The 16,916-nt window shown below is 45.0% G+C and overlaps 1 pseudogene; it reads right to left on the reverse strand.

Annotated features, from left to right (window-relative positions):
- LOC135541501 (serine/threonine-protein kinase WNK2-like) overlaps nucleotides 1-12,223 on the reverse strand; it is a 62,711-nt pseudogene extending 50,488 nt beyond the window's left edge.
- Nucleotides 12,224-16,916: the final 4,693 nt, after the last annotated feature.

Below are 16,916 nucleotides of genomic sequence, written 5' to 3' on the forward strand. Positions count from 1 at the left end.
CATCCCTCCTCTCTCATTTGCCAGCAGCATACCACCCTGCATCCCACTGCTGGCTTACTTCTGAAACTAAGCAGGGTTGGTCCTGGTCAGTCCGCTGTCTTCCGGCTGGGATGTTAAACCCATGGCACTTATCGTAAGAGTAGGGGTGTTAACCTTGGTGTCCTGGTTAAATTCCCAATCCGACCCTCATACCATCATGGTCACCTAATCATCCCCAGCTTACAGTTAGCTCATTCCTCTCCCCTGTAACTATTCCCCAGGTCATTTATGTAAATGAGAATGTGTTCTCAGTCAACTTACCTGGTGAAATAAATCAAATCTCTCCTCTCCCAGCATAGAGGACCTGACAGGCTGCAGAGGAGACTAAGTCTGTGTCCCAAATGACACCCTATTCCCTTTATAGTTCACTACTTTTAGTGTGCTGTATAGGGAATAGGGTGGCATTTGAGATGCACCTTGACTCCCCCTGGGGAACCGAAACAACAAGGGGGCTCCAGGCTAAAATTGTTCCTAAAAAATACCCTCTCCAATCCTGGGTCTAACACTGAAAATGCTGCATCAGCTCCATAGCAAAAACACACTTACTTACTTACTGACTGACTGACTGACTGACTGACTGACTGACTGACTGACTGACTTGCTTGCTTGCTTGCTTACTTACTTACTTACTTACTGACTTTATTGCCCCCATGGGGACATTTTGTTGCAGTGTCATGTACACATTTAAAGTGGCGTTTAAATACAAAACAAAATTGACAATACAACTTTCATAACAGTTATGCACCAATAAAAGTAATAATAGTAAGAAATAAGAAGTAAAACATTAAATAAAAAAGAAGAAAAGACTGGCCTGCCGGCCTTACGGAGTCAATGGGAACATTTGCCCGAGCTATTTAGGAGGGATATCACACCTGCACAAATGATTGTCTCGTTCTATTTTTCCTGCTGAGGGGTGCCCTATACCTGCGCCCAGAGGGGAGTAATTCAAAGTCCAGGTACAGGACCCCTCTGTGTCTGAAACTACTGAAAATCTCCCTCTCCCTTGGCTGAGTTCTGGAACCACAACACATATTCTGACTCACCTGCCTGTGCACTGAAACAGTGTATTTACATGCATAGCCGAAGGGTGCATATGGTAGGCTGTGTATACTGCATGAATTGTTAAATTATGACGTCACATCCATACACAGATTTGTGAAATGTATCAGATGCTGTACTAAACCAATGCCAGTGAACTAGTCTCTTCCTCTCTCAGCTGTCTCTGCTCTGACACTAAACTCCTCTCTCAGCTGTCTCTGCTCTGACACTAAACTCCTCTCTCAGCTGTCTCTGCTCTGACACTAAACTCCTCTCTCAGCTGTCTCTGCTCTGACACTAAACTCCTCTCTCAGCTGTCTCTGCTCTGACACTAAACTCCTCTCTCAGCTGTCTCTGCTCTGATACTAAACTCCTCCCTCAGCTGTCTCTGCTCTGACACTAAACTCCTCTCTCACTGGTTTCTGCTCTGACACTAAACTCCTCTCTCACCGGTTTCTGCTCTGACACTAAAATCCTCTCTCAGCTGTCTCTGCTCTGACACTAAACTCCTCTCTCAGCTGTCTCTGCTCTGACACTAAACTCCTCTCTCAGCTGTCTCTGCTCTGACACTAATCTCCTCTCTCAGCTGTCTCTGCTCTGACACTAAACTCCTCTCTCAGCTGTCTCTGCTCTGACACTAAACTCCTCTCTCAGCTGTCTCTGCTCTGACACTAAACTCCTCTCTCAGCTGTCTCTGCTCTGACACTAAACTCCTCTCTCAGCTGTCTCTGCTCTGACACTAAACTCCTCTCTCAGCTGTCTCTGCTCTGACACTAAACTCCTCTCTCAGCTGTCTCTGCTCTGACACTAAACTCCTCTCTCAGCTGTCTCTGCTCTGACACTAAACTCCTCTCTCACCTGTCTCTGCTCTGACACTAAACTCCTCTCTCACCGGTTTCTGCTCTGACACTAAACTCCTCTCTCAGCTGAATCTGCTCTGACACTAAACTCCTCCCTCAGCTGTCTCTGCTCTGACACTAAACTCCTCTCTCAGCTGTCTCTGCTCTGACACTAAACTCCTCTCTCAGCTGTCTCTGATCTGTCTCTGCTCTGACACTAAACTCCTCTCTCAGCTGTCTCTGCTCTGACACTAAACTCCTCTCTCAGCTGTCTCTGCTCTGACACTAAACTCCTCTCTCACTGGTCTCTGCTCTGACACTAAACTCCTCTCTCACCTGTCTCTGCTCTGACACTAAACTCCTCTCTCACCGGTTTCTGCTCTGACACTAAACTCCACCCTAAAACATCTCAGCTGTCTCTGCTCTGACACTAAACTCCTCTGACCTCAGAAACTGGTCTCTGCTCTGACACTAAACTCCTCTCTCAGCTGTCTCTGCTCTGACACTAAACTCCTTGCTCAGCTGTCTCTGCTCTGACACTAAACTCCTCTCTCAGCTGTCTCTGCTCTGACACTAATCTCCTCTCTCAGCTGTCTCTGCTCTGACACTAAACTCCTCTCTCAGCTGTCTCTGCTCTGACACTAAACTCCTCTCTCACCTGTCTCTGCTCTGACACTAAACTACTCCTCTTGTGACACCCTAAAACGTTTTATTATGACACACACACAGATAGCCCTGGATAAACAGTCCCTTCCTCCTCTCTATTATGCAGTCCCTATCCCCCACCCACTCTCCAGCTGAAGATAAGCCAAACAGTGGTGGCCCAAGACACGCCCTGGCCCCTGGACATTCAGCAGCACCAGACCAGCAGTACAGAAAATTGACCGCAAATGGACCAAACCCAGATCTGACCTGCAGAAACGTGGGGAGTCATTTTTCAGTCCGCTGAAAACGTAGAGAATAGAGTTGTATTGAACACAATGGTGCCAAAGACACATCAATAGGCACAATGTCACTATCATTAATGCATGGCTTTGATTTTAGAGTCATTTGCGTTAAGGGGGCTGAATAGTTGAGAGCTGAGTTTTTGTTAATACACAGCCGGACATGTCAAAGTAATTGTGAAAGTAACTGTAGCTATACCCAACTATACACAGAGTCACCCAGTTACCTGCATGGAGTCTGCATGAAGACTTTGCTTGGACTGTCCAAACGAAACCCATAATGGTAGTGATTATGACTCTACCTTGTTTGGTAAAGTAGGACACACACACAGATAGCCCTGGATAAACAGTCCCTTCCTCCTCTCTATTATGCAGTCCTTATCCCCCACCCACTCTCCAGCTGAAGATAAGCCAAACAGTGGTGGCCCAAGACACGCCCTGGCCCCTGGACATTCAGCAGCACCAGACCAGAGCACAGTGAACTGTAACTCTCCATCCATTCCCTCATCTGTCTCCCCAGTCCTCTCAGTAAAGGGTACGGCCATCCCTCAATGTGCCAGTGATTATATACACCATGCATCAGACCACAGCAGCAACAGGCAACAAAGAAATCCAGGGGCCTGGATTATATCACTGTTCTGAAGCAGAATTATTCAAAAGATTGTGAAGCTCCACAAAAGCATTTTATTATTCTACTTGCTCTGTGCTGTGGGGATTTTGTTTATTCTATGGCAACAGGCTGTCAGGGAAAGATAAGCTGTCAGCTCAGGAGGGAAGGTGTGTCCAGAGAGTAGGTGCTCCGTCGGGAAACCCACGAGAGAGTAGAGAGCCCCGTAGGGAAGGAGAGAGAAAAACTCCTCTGTCAGTAGGGGAGGGGATGAAAATTGACAACTGGGCAATGTCAGAAATTATCCACAGGGAATATGGAAATCTTTTCCCTTTTTCACAAGCTGCTCTTTTAGATTGATGGAGGTCTACTCTCTCGGGAGGGTTTCTGCTCAGACTCACATTTAAAAAGAGTTGCCTTTTTCTGGAAACGGAGGGAGAAATCCCCTCCGTAAATGGCCGGGCTGAGGGAGGGAGAGAGGGAGAGAGAGTATGGAGGGAGGGAGAGAGAGGCCTCGGGAGGTTCCATGTCCAGGTCCGCGTGTTTCGAGCTAGTAGGGAGGAAAGGGATTTTTGATGGGTAGAATAGTAGGGAGGTGCCAGGTAGAAATGAAGAGCCTAGGGAGACCGAGGGAAATGTAGTAGGTGAGAGGGAGCTGATGGGAGAGCAGGGAAGGAGGGAGAATTTGACATACATGTCACCCAAGATACTCTAAAGGAATTGCATCAAAACAATGGATCTGTATTGGTTTGTCACTACATACTCTGCAAGAACAGACCTCAAATAGTCCTGGTAGGCTGGCATACTGACTGTCCAGAGCAAGGTTATTATAGTTTTGTGATTTAATATTATTTTTTATAACTATTCATTTTTAGATTTTTATTATAAATTCAGTTTAGTTTCAGTTAGTTTTCAGATGTGATTTACTTGTTTTTATTTAGCTTCAGTTTGATAAAAAAAACACATGTATATTTAGTTTTTTTATTATTTATAGTAGTTTTAGTTTTAGGGACTATGCGTGGGAGGCTAGGAACCATTTACAGAGGCGTCAGAAAGTATTCACACTCCTCCACTTTCCACATTTGGTTGGTACAGCCTGACTTTAAAATTGATTAAACTGAGATTTTGTGTCACTGCCCTACACACAATACCCCATAATGTCAAAGAGGACTTGTGTTTTTAGAAAAGTTTGTAAATTAAAAATGAAGCTGAAATGTCTTGAGTCAATAATTATTCAGCCCCTTTGTTATGGCAAGCCTAAAAAAGTTCTGGAGGAAAATGTGATTAACAAGTCACATAATAAGTTGCATGGAGTCACTCTCTGTGCAATAATAGTGTTTAACATGATTTTTGAATGACTTCCTCATCTCTGTACCCCACACATACAATTATCTGTAAAATCACTCAGTCGAGCAATGAATTTAAACCACAGATTCAACCACAAAAGAAGGAAGCCTGTACACAATACAAATATTCCAAAACATGCATCCTGTTTGCACTAAAGTAAAACCACAACAACAAAAACATTTTTAAATGACCTGAATAATGAGTGTTATGTTTGGGGCAAATCCAACACAACACATCACTGAGTACTACTCTTCATATTTTCAAGCATGGTGGTGGCTGCATCATATTATGGGTATGCTTGTCATTGGCAAGGACAAGGGAGTTTTTTGGGGGGGATAAAAATAAAAGTAATTGAGTTAATCACAGGCAAAATCCGAGAGGAATGTCTGGTTCAGTCTGGTTTCCAACAGACACTGGGAGACAAATGCACATTTTAACAGGAAAAATAATCTAAAACACAAGGCCAAATATACAGTTGCTTACCAAGACAACATGGAATGTTCCTGAGCTGTCTCGTTACAGTTCTGACTTAATTCGGCTTGAGAATCTATGGCAAGACTTGAACATGGCTTTCTAGCAATGATCAACAACCAACTTGATATAGCTTAAAGAATTTTTTAAAAGTATAATGTGCAAATATTGTACACAGCTGTAAACACTGTCAAAGGTATCCATAGACTTGGATAGGCATAACATCTCTGTATCTGTGTCATGATGGTATCAGTGACAGGATGGGCAGCGCCAATGAGGCCATCTCCATCTTGAAATAGTCCATTTTCTTCTTCAAAAGTAAAATTAATTTGCTGATCCCTCCTGATGACCCAGCTGTCCTGACTCTAACCTGGGTCATCAGGAGGGATCACCCAATGAAGTTGGAAGTCCTGCCCAGCTGACTAAATCAAAATGGCAAAAGTCCTGAATGGCCCTGCTCATGCTAACAAAGGATTATTGCCACTAGAGGACTCCATACAACTCCATAGTCAGGACATAGATGTGTTTAGGTTAGAATTATGAATCAATCCTAATGTGACTTGGATATAAAGGATAAATCCCTAGACTGGTGCAATAAATATAGTGGAAGGAAACTCCCAGGTTTACTCCAATCCAATGCTTTATTTTACTTTAGTAGATATACCTTTACCTTTATCTGACAGAAAGAGAGGGGAAAAAAAGACAAATTAAGTCATGGTACATTGAATATGTTATGTTTATGTCATTGTAAACATGTATATCTATCCAGAGAGACATCAGGGATTGTAACATACTCTGTTTCACGGAAACATGGTTCTCCCGTTATATACTGTCGGAGTCGGTCCAGCCATCTGGATTCTCAGTCCATCGTGCCGACAGGAATAAACATCTCTCGGGGAAGAAGAAGGGTTAATCATGTATGTTACATGATTAACGACTCATGGTGTAATTGTAATAACATACAGGGACTCAAGTCCTTTAGTTCACCCAAACTAGAATAGCTCACAATTCAATGCCAACCGTATTATCTCCCAAGAGAATTCTCTTCGGTTATTGTCACAGCTGTAGCACTCACACTGGGAAAACACTCGACCATTGCTTCTCCAACTTCCGGGATGCATACAAGGCCCTCCCCCGCCATACTTTCGGAAAATCTGACCACAACTCCATTTCGCTCCTCCCTTCCAATAGGCAGAAACTCAAACAGGAAGTACCCGTGCTAAGGACTATTCAACACTGGTCTGACCATTCGGAATCCACGCTTCAAGAATGTCAGTCATGCGGACTGAGATATGTTCCGAATACCTTCGGGGGAATAATATTGACGTGTACACCGAGACGGTTACTGAGTATATTAATAAGTGTATAGGAGATGTGGTACCCACTGTGACTATTAAAACCTACCCTAATCAGAAACCGTGGATAAATGGCAGCATTCACACTTAACTGTTAGCGCGAACCACCGTATTTAACCATGGTAAAGTGACTGGGAATATGGCAGAATAATAACAGAGTGGTCATTCTCTCCGTAAGGCAATCAAACAGAGTCGCATTTCAACAGCTCAGACATAAGATGTATGTGGCAGGGTCTACAGTCAATCACAGACTACAAAAGGAAAACCAGCTATGCCACAGACACTGACGCCTTTCTCCAGGACAAGCTAAACACTTCATCGACCGCTTTGAGGATAACACAGTGCCACTGACGCGGCCAGCTACCAAGAACAGTGGGCTCTCCTTCTCCGTGGTTGACGTGAGTAAGACATTTAAATGTGTTAACCCTCGCAAGGCTACCGGCCCAGGCGGCATCCCTGGCCACGTCCTCAGAGCATGCACAGACCAACTGGCTGGTGTATTTACGGACATATTCAATCATTCCCTATCCCAGACTGCTGTCTCCACATGCTTCAAGATGGCCACCAATGTCACTGTTCCCAAGAATGCAAAGGGAACTGAACTAAATTACTATCGCCCAAGGATCAAATCACCTTCAAGGATCAAATCACCTCTACCTTACCTGCCACCCTAGACCCACTTCAATTTGCTTACTGCCCCAATAGGTCCACAGACGATGCAATCGCCGTCACACTGCACACTGCCCTTCCCATCTGGACAAGAGGAATACCTATGTAAGAATGCTGTTAATTGACTATAGCTCAGCATTCAACATCATAGTACCCTCCAAGGTCAACATTAACTTCAAGGCCATGGATCTGAACCCTGTCCTGTGCAATTGGGTCCTGGACTTCCTGATGGGCCGCCCCCAGGTGGTGGTAGGAAACAACACCTACACTTCACTGATCCTCAACACTGGGGCCCCACAAGGGTGCGTGCTCAGCCCCCTCCTGTATTCCCTGTTCGCCCATGACTGCATGGCCATGCACGCCTCCAACTCAATCATCAAGTTTGCAGATGACACAACAGTAGCAGGCTTGAATAACAACAGCGATGAGACAACCGACAGGGAGGAGTTGAGGGATCTGGGAGTGTGGTGTCAGGAAAATAACCTCTCACTCAACGACCACGAAACAAAGGAGATGATCCTGGACTTCAGGAAACAGCAGAGGGATCACCCCCTGATCCACTTCGATGGGACACCAGTGGAGAAGGTGGAAAGTTCTTCGGTGTACACATCTCAACAAACTGAAATGATCCACCCACGCAGACAGTGTGGTGAAGAAGGCGCAACAGAGTTTGGCTTGTCACCTAAAACCCTCACAAATTTTTATACACGCACAATTGAGAGCATCCTGTTGGGCTGTTGTGGCAACTGCACCGCCCACAACTGCAAAGGCTCTCCAGAGGCTGGTGCGGTCTGCACAACGCATCACTTGGGACAATCTACCTGCCCTCCAGGACACCTACAGCACCCGATATCACAGGAAGGCCAAAAAGATCATCAAGTACAACAACCACCCAAGCCACTGCCTGTTCACCCCGCTATCATCCAGAAGGCGAAGTCAGTACAGGTGCATCAAAGCTGGGACCGAGAGACTGAAAAACAGCTTCCATCTCAAGGCCATAAGACTGTTAAATAGTCAACACTTGCACAGAGGCTGCAGCCTACATACACAGACTTGAAATCATTGGCCACTTTATTTAATGGATCACTAGTCACTTTAATAATGTCACTTTAATAATGTTTACATATCTTGCATTGCTCATCTCATATGTATATACTGTATTATATACTATACTCAGTCTATGCCGCTCTGACATTTCCGGTCCATATATTTATATATTCCTAATTCCATTCCTTTACTTAGATTTGTGTGTATTAGGTATTTGTAGGGAAATTGTTAGATATTACTTGTTAGATATTGCTGCACTGTCGAAACTAGAAGCACAAGCATTTCGCTACACCCGCAATAACATCTGCTAAACACATGTATGTGACAAATAACATGTTATTTTATTTGAGTATGTGTGTACACATACCCTCTTTTACCTCTTCCAAGTATTTCCGCAGTCCACATGGGGCACTTAGTGCTCTGCCAGGTTAACCCTTCGGCTGGACAGTGACCCCAGACACAATCTTCGAAGCAAATAAGCAATATTTCTGAAGTACTGTGGTCAAGACCCTTGCTGGATTCATCTGTCTGGCATCTTCCTGGTGTCCTGCTGCTCCATGGCTGTACTCTCTGATTCGCTCATGTTAAAAAAGACTCTGCTTCCCTCTAGGCCCGGGACGATACCAGCATTGCGGTACTTGTTAGTAAAGTGGCAACCAGATTTTTTTTTAAAACCTAATGTTGTAAACAAACAAAATGATGTTGTCATCCAGTCACATTTATTCATTTTCCAAGCTATAGTACACAATATTTTACATTCAGCAGGTTTTTAAAGGACCAAACAGTTGGTCCTGTTTTCATTTTTTGCATTGGAAAAAATATTGCGATACTGGTATTGTCACAGACTTTCTTCCCTCATCAGTGGTTCCATGTCTGCTGAGCGAAGTTCCAGAGACGCACTTGGATCCATCTTGGCAATCTGCTGCAAAGGTTATGTGGAAGTTGGATGCCAAAGGATTCAATATGCATACGAAGCTCTCACGCTGTGACTTCAGGAGGACCTGTGCCAACTGTTTTGTAATAGTAGTTGACTGCAAGTGAGCTTCAAGGTTGAGGAGGCACGGCACCACATCAGACAGCGGCTGGCTGTCAGTTTGAAATTCTCCATGACATTGGATTTAGGTTAAAGGTTGACTGAAGAAAAAAAGTTCCCTAAAGTTGTTGACATTTTGCAAATCAAATCAGTTTTCCACATTGATTTAACGTCATCACATTAAATTGTTTTGTTGAAATTAAGTGGAAACAATGTTGATTCAATGTAATTTCAACAACATCTATGTGACAACGTTGGATCAACGTGGAAAACGGATTGGATTTGCAAAAAGTTATCAACATAGTTTTTTTGCCAACTTTTAACCTCAACCCAATGACATGGTGAAATGTTTTGTTGACTTGAAGTAGAATTCACGTTAGTTGACAACTCAACCAAACGCAGCAGCTACTCTTCCTTGGGTCCACACAAAACATGAAACATGACATAATACAGAACATCAAAAGACAACAACTCAAGGACAGAACTACATAATTGTTCAAAATGGCAAAAGTCACACATAGCCTACATATCAATACATACATACAAACTATGTAGGTCAAATAGGGGAGAGGCGTTGTGCCGTGAGGTGTTTATCTAATTTTTAAAACCCGGGTTTGCTGTTCACTTGAACAATATGAGATGGAACAGAGTTCCATGCAATAATGTCTCTATATAATACTGTATGCTTTCTTGAATTTGTTCTGGATTTGAGGATTGTGAAAAGACCCCTGGTGGCATGTCAAAAAATTACGTAGAAACAACTTTGATTCAACCAGTGTGTGTCCAGTTGGTTCCTCTTCTATTGGTTTTCTTTCAACTTTTTTTCATTGTCTTGCAGCCAAAGGCATTATCATAGTCATATTAGCAACCCATGATAGTTGTTGCATCTTTAGATCTCCTCTCTTTCTAAATTCTAATTATTTCCATCTTCTGTCCAAGAAACTACTGCAGTGGCATTTTAGAACAGTGTTTTACCGCATATTGCATTATGGAACACCCACGCATAGACCTAGCGCCTTATTCACATTGCTGCACCAAATTGTGAAGAAATAATCGTTTATCAACATTTTAAGCAAAACATTCTTATCTGTTCCATCAGCTTTATTAATTGGTACATCATATACCTCCATTACACTAAATTGATATGCATTGTGGAGATTAAGAAGTGAGTATATGCAATGTACACTATAAAATAAGTGGGTATACGGTGTATACTTGCGTTTACCCTCATATTACCAGCAGTCACTCTGTCAGTGACAGTCTGTACACTGACTAAAATCCCCGTACAGGAAGAGGGGAAATTGTAATCCCTGACATGCAGATTAAAAATGCATGCAACTGGAATAGCACTGTTTCAAGTGGTGGCACCGACAATAATGTCAGTGTGTCTGTGCAGTGGTAGGCCTATCATAGAAGTAAGTCTATGACTTCAATTAACTGTGATATGACCAATAACCAAAGTGTGGCAGGAACTCAACTCATCCTTGTGCGCTGACAACTATTAATAAAGGCCAAATACAGTGCAAAAATGTATGTCAGACAGAAAATGAGGTGTTATTACCTCTTTATAAAATAGCTATAGTGTTATACATGTTGCAGTGAGGCTATCATCTGGATATACAGTGGGGTGCAATAATTATTTGCAACTTTGATATTGATGAGCAAAAATAAATAATACAAATACTGAGCTATATTATATGTTATAAAAAAATGGATGTTATACTAATACAATTGCTCAGAGAAAGATATTCAGTTTAACAAGTAATAAAACAAAAAAAGATATGGGTCAAAATGATTGTCACCCGTTTTCAGTACTTGAGGCCAGCACCCACACTTGCGAGGATAACGACAGACACTGAGCCTTTTTCCAACATGTTTTATGAGATTGGAGAACACACTGGGAGGGATCTTAAACCATTCCTCCATACAGAATATTTCCAGATTATTGATATCTTCGTCTGAGTTTATGTACTGCCCTCATCGATTCAAACCATAGGTTTTCAATATGGTTCAAGTCCGGAGACTGAGATGGCCATTGCGAAATATTGATTTTGTGGTCAATTAACCATTTCTTTGTGGATTTTGATGTATGCCAAACACATGACAATGATAGGCTGAATACATTTGATTCAAATTGTAAAACAAGGTTATATTACCTGAAGTTCACACCAAGCGACTTCTACCCAGGTGTCTGTGTCCAGACCTTTGTAAACAGTCTTGAAAGACCCTCTCCCGAGCTCAGTATCGAACTTGAGAAACCGGCCCCCGGGTGAGGTGGACACGGCTTTCATCTCGTTCTCATCCTCGTTTTCATCACTCCCAGTTTTCCCAGTGGTATCAGGCGACGGTTCAGCTGCATCATCTGTTTTGGGCTCGGCCACGCTCCTCTCCTTCTCCTCATCCGCGCTCACGCTTTCAGTTGCGCTGTCCTTCTGCCCCACTTGGCTCTCGGTGCTCGAGCTCTCCTGGACCTGGAAAGCCACGCGTGGTCCAATCGCGAGGGTTCGGGTTCGGTCCACGATGGTGCGCAGGTGGACGCTGAGCACTGGAGTGCTGTTACCGCATTCTGGCGCATCCAACGCTTGGTCGTCCGCGTCCGAAAACCACAAACTTCTGCGAATGAACCTCTGGCGGACGAGTCCCCGGTAGTCCGATAAGGGAAACGCGCTCTGGTCGCTTGCCCCACGCAGCACTGCCGTTTCTATGTTGACATTCCGCTGTCCACCGTTCTCATAGATAAGCCTATTGTCATTGATGTCAGAGTCTAAATTGGGCACCGAGGAGAATGTGGATCCAAGTGGCGGATCCGAGCCCGAGTCGTCCTCGGAATCCATCCCCGGGAAATGTTTAGACACTTACCGGTGACATTCAGATGCGACTACTATTATTGTCCTTCCCCAGCGGCGAGGGAGTGCATACCTTCAACGTTTGCCTGCACTGACGCAGTTACGAAGCTATACTATCCCTAAAATAATAATCTCACTTGAGATATCTGGCATATTTATAAAATACAAACTCTTATAACAGGTGCAATGGTGCCACTGCTTGATTTAATGCGGCTCAGTTTATCACAAATTCAGCCAGCCAGCCAATTGAAATGTTGCATTAATAAATTACAATGTAATTCATTCCTATTTTATGCAGTTTATTGCAACATTGCTTTCATAACTGATCAAATTGGTTACAGTTTAGAAGTAGAACTCGTGGTAGGTAGAACTGCTACAATAAACACTCACGGACAGTTGTCGTGCCAGGATAGTTCCGTCTCTCTCTAATCCCTCTAAAGAACCATGTAAATGTCAGGTGCGCAGCTGTGACCGCTATAATCTTAGGCTAGCCGATCCCGTAGCTGGTTATTGAAATATTCATTGCAGTTTTTCTTGGTTTAAAAGCAGAATGAAGTCAGGGACGGCAAAGTCCCCGTCGCATCTCTCCGTTAACTATTCGCCTCCGCTGGGGAGAAGTTCTGTTCAGCGGTGTCCGGGAGCGGAATAGAAGCGATCAGATTGTTTGCTCACTGCGGCACGGTATTCTCCCAGTGTGGATGACGTGCTCAGAGCATCTCACCGTTCTTTCGGGCTGTATTTGTGCGGTGTCTCTCTCAAATGACACTTTCCATTGCAAGGAGACAATTGAATTTTAAAGACACTCATCCACGCCCTAAGCAACAACACATATCCGATAAATGCACACGTTTTTATGCGGTAGCTTTCAGCCTCCGTGACAGGGGTTGTTATGGACCGACCACCACTCTCTGTATCCTCCCATCCTATGCATGACGCTTCGGCAGCGTATAGGGGAGGGGGTTGACTTCTCCTATTCTCGGCAGAAACCTGCAAATTATAGCCAATATGTGATCATTATAGAATAATTGCCTATTATTTTATATTCTACTGAATTTAACTAAACTAGAATATAATCGAATGTAATATAATTAAAAATCATGCAAATGACCACTGATTAGAAATAGCTGTCAAGCCCTGGCCTTAGTTATCTTTGTTTTCTGTATTATTTTGGTTAGGCCAGGGTGTGACATGGATGATTTATGTGTTTTGACTTGTCTAGGGGTTTTTGTAGATTTATGGGGTTGTGTTCTTTTAGGTGTCTAGGTAAGTCTATGGTTGCCTGGATTGGTTCTCAATCAGAGGCAGATGTTAATCGTTGTCTCTGATTGGGAGCTATATTTAGGCAGCCATATTCTTTGGGTATTTTGTGGGTGATTGTTTCCTGTCTTTGTGTTTTCTGTACCAGTTAGGACTGTTTCGGTTTTCACATGTATTGTTTTGTAGTTAGTTCATGTTAAGTGTCTCTTATTAAAGAACCATGAACTATAACCACGCTGCGTTTTGGTCCGCCTCTCATTCCCAGGAAGAAAGCCGTGACAGAATCACCCACCACAACAGGACCAAGCGGCGTGGTGACAGGCAACGGCAGGAGGAGCAGCGATGTCAGGATTATTGGACTTGGGAGCAAAATCTGGACTATACGACTTGGGAAGAGATAGATAGGTGGGCAGTCGACCCAGGAAGAGTGCCGGAGCCCGCCTGGGATTCGCTGGAGCAGTGCGAGGAGTGTTACAGGAGAATGGAGTTGGAGAAACGAGCACGGCGGCGCGGTAGGAAGCCCGAGAGTCAGCCCCTAAAATTTATTGGGGGGGACACACAGGAAGTATGGCAAAGCCAGGTAGGAGACCTGCGCCAACTTCCTGTGCTTACCGGAGAGCGAGAGAGACCGGGCAGGCACCGTGTTATGCTGTGGAGCGCACGGTGTCTCCAGTGCAGGTGCATAGCCCAGTGCAGTACATTCCAGCTCCTCGGATCGGCTGGGCTAGAGTGGGCATCGAGCCAAGTGCCATGAAGCCGGCTCTACGCATCTGGTCTCCAGTGCGTCTCCTTGGGCCGGCGTACATGGCACCAGCCTTACGCATGGTGTCCCCGGTTCGCCCTGCACAGCCCAGTGCGGGCAATTCCACCTCGCCGTACTGGTAGGGCGACCAGGAGCATTCAACCAGGTAAGGTTGGGCAAGCTCGGTGCTCAAGAGCTCCAGTGTGCCTGCACGGTCCGGTCTATCCACTACCACCTACATGCACCAGCCCTCCGGTGGCAGCCCCCCGCACCAGGCTTCCTGTGCGTATACAGAGCCCAGTACTCCCTGTTCCTCCTCCCCGTACTCGCCTTGAGGTGCGTGTCCTTGGCCCAGTACCACCAGCGCCGGCACCACACACCAGGCCTACAGTGCGCCTCATCTGTCCAGAGCTGCTAGAGTCTCCCGTATGTCCAGAGCTGCTAGAGTCTCCCATCTGTTCAGAGCCGCTAGAGTCTCCCGTCTGTCCAGAGTCGCTAGAGTCTCCCTTCTGTCCAGAGTCGCTAGAGTCTCCCGTCTGTCCAGAGCCGCCAGAGTCTCCCATCTGTCATGAGCCGCCAGAGTCTCCCGTCTGTCATGAGCCGCCAAAGTCTCCCGTCTGTCATGAGCCGCCAGAGTATCCCGTCTGTCATGAGCCGCCAGAGTCTCCCATCTGTCATGAGCCGCCAGATTCTCCCGTCTGTCATGAGCCGCCAGAGTCTCCCGTCTGTCATGAGCCGCCAGAGTCTCCCGTCTGTCATGAGCCGCCAGAGTCTCCCGTCTGTCATGAGCCGCCAGAGTCTCCCGTCTGTCATGAGCCGCTAGTCAGCCAGGATCTTCCAGAGCCGCCAGTCAGCCAGGATCTTCCAGAGCCGCCAGTCAACCAGGATCTTCCAGAGCCGCCAGTCAGCCAGGATCTTCCAGAGCCGCCAGTCTGCCAGGATCTTCCAGAGCCGCCATTCAGCCCGGATCTGCCAGAGCCGCCATTCAGCCACAAGCTTCCAGAGCCGTTAACCAGCCTGAGCTACCTCTCAGCTACCTCAGTCTGGAGCTGCCTCTCAGTCCAGTGGGGCCATTTAGTAAGGTTGCCAATCCCAGGTCGGCGGCGAGGGTCGCCGTCCTAGGATGCTACAAAAACGGACTAAGACTATAGTGGAGTGGGGTCCACGTCCCGCCCCAGAGCCGCCACCGTGGACAGACTCCCACCCAGACCCTCCCCTATGGGTTTAGGCGTGCGGCTGGGAGTCCGCACCTTTGGGAGGCGGGGGGGTGTACTAGGTGTCTAGGTAAGTCTATGGTTGCCTGGATTGGTTCTCAATCAGAGGCAGGTGTTTATCGTTGTCTCTGATTGGGAGCCATATTTAGGCAGCCATATGCCTTGGGTATTTTGTGGGTGGTTATTTCCTGTCTTTGTGTTTTCTGCACCAGTTAGGACTGTTTCGGTTTTCACGTTTATTGTTTTGTAGTTAGTTCATGTGTTTTGTAGTTAGTTCATGTTAAGTGTCTCTTATCAAAGAACCATGAACTATAACCATGCTGTGTTTTGGTCCGCCTCTACTTCCCAGGAAGAAAGCCGTGACAATAGCTTGTTCTTGATGGGCGAACATATATATTGTATTAATTTTAGATAAGTTCAACAGAATACAATATAATATAACAACATAGAATAGATTGGAATGAAATAGAATAGTCTGCAAATTATAGCCTTAAAGTGTTCAGCGATGAGTAATTCCCAATGGGCAAACACCGGTCATTTCAATGAAATTACATTGAACCAAAGTGGAATGGACATTGAAACGTCTGTGCCCAGTGGGATGTATGTTCTTGATAGGCTATAATATATATTTCATTCAGTTCAGTACAGTTATTCCATTATTATTTCTTATTGGCTCCAATCTGTTGGATTTAAACATGACGAGTGCTATTTTTGCCTGTGCAGAGTGTTCCACATGAATGGAGAGTTACAGTGCATTCGGAAAGTGTTCAGACCCCTTCACCTTTTCCTCATTTTGTTACGTTACAACTGTATTCTAAAATTGATTAAATTATTCGTTTTTCTCATGAATCTACACACAATACCCGATAATGACAAAGAAAAACTTATTTAAAAAAAATGGTTGCAAATCTATTAAAATTAAGACAGAAACACCTTATTTACACAAGTATTCACACCCTTTGCTATGAGACTCGAAATTGAGCTGGGGTGCATCCTGTTTCCATTGATCATCCTTGAGATGTTTCTACAAATGGAGTCCACCTGTGGTAAATTCAATTGATTTGACATGATTTGGAAAGGCACACACATGTCTATATAAGGTGCCACAGTTGACAGTGCATGTCAGCAAAAATCAAGGCATGAGGTCGAAGGAATTGTCTGTAGAGCTCCGAGAAAGGATTGTGTCGAGGCACAGATTTGGGGAAGGGAATCAAAACATTTCTGCAGCATTGAAGGTCCCCAAGGACACAGTGCCCTCCATCATTCTTAAATTGAAGAAGTTTGGAACTATCAAGACTCTTCCTAGAGCTGGCCGCCCAGCCAAACTGAGTAATAGGGGGAGAAGGGCCTTTGTCAGGGAGGCGACCAAGAACCTGATGGTCACTCTGACAGAGCTCCAGAGTTCCTCTGTGGATATGGGAGAACTTTCCAGAAGGACAACCATCTCTGCAGCACTCCACCGATCAGG

This window comes from Oncorhynchus masou, chromosome 6, assembly GCF_036934945.1.
Source record: "Oncorhynchus masou masou isolate Uvic2021 chromosome 6, UVic_Omas_1.1, whole genome shotgun sequence".
In the NCBI taxonomy this organism is placed as follows: Eukaryota; Metazoa; Chordata; class Actinopteri; order Salmoniformes; family Salmonidae; genus Oncorhynchus; species Oncorhynchus masou.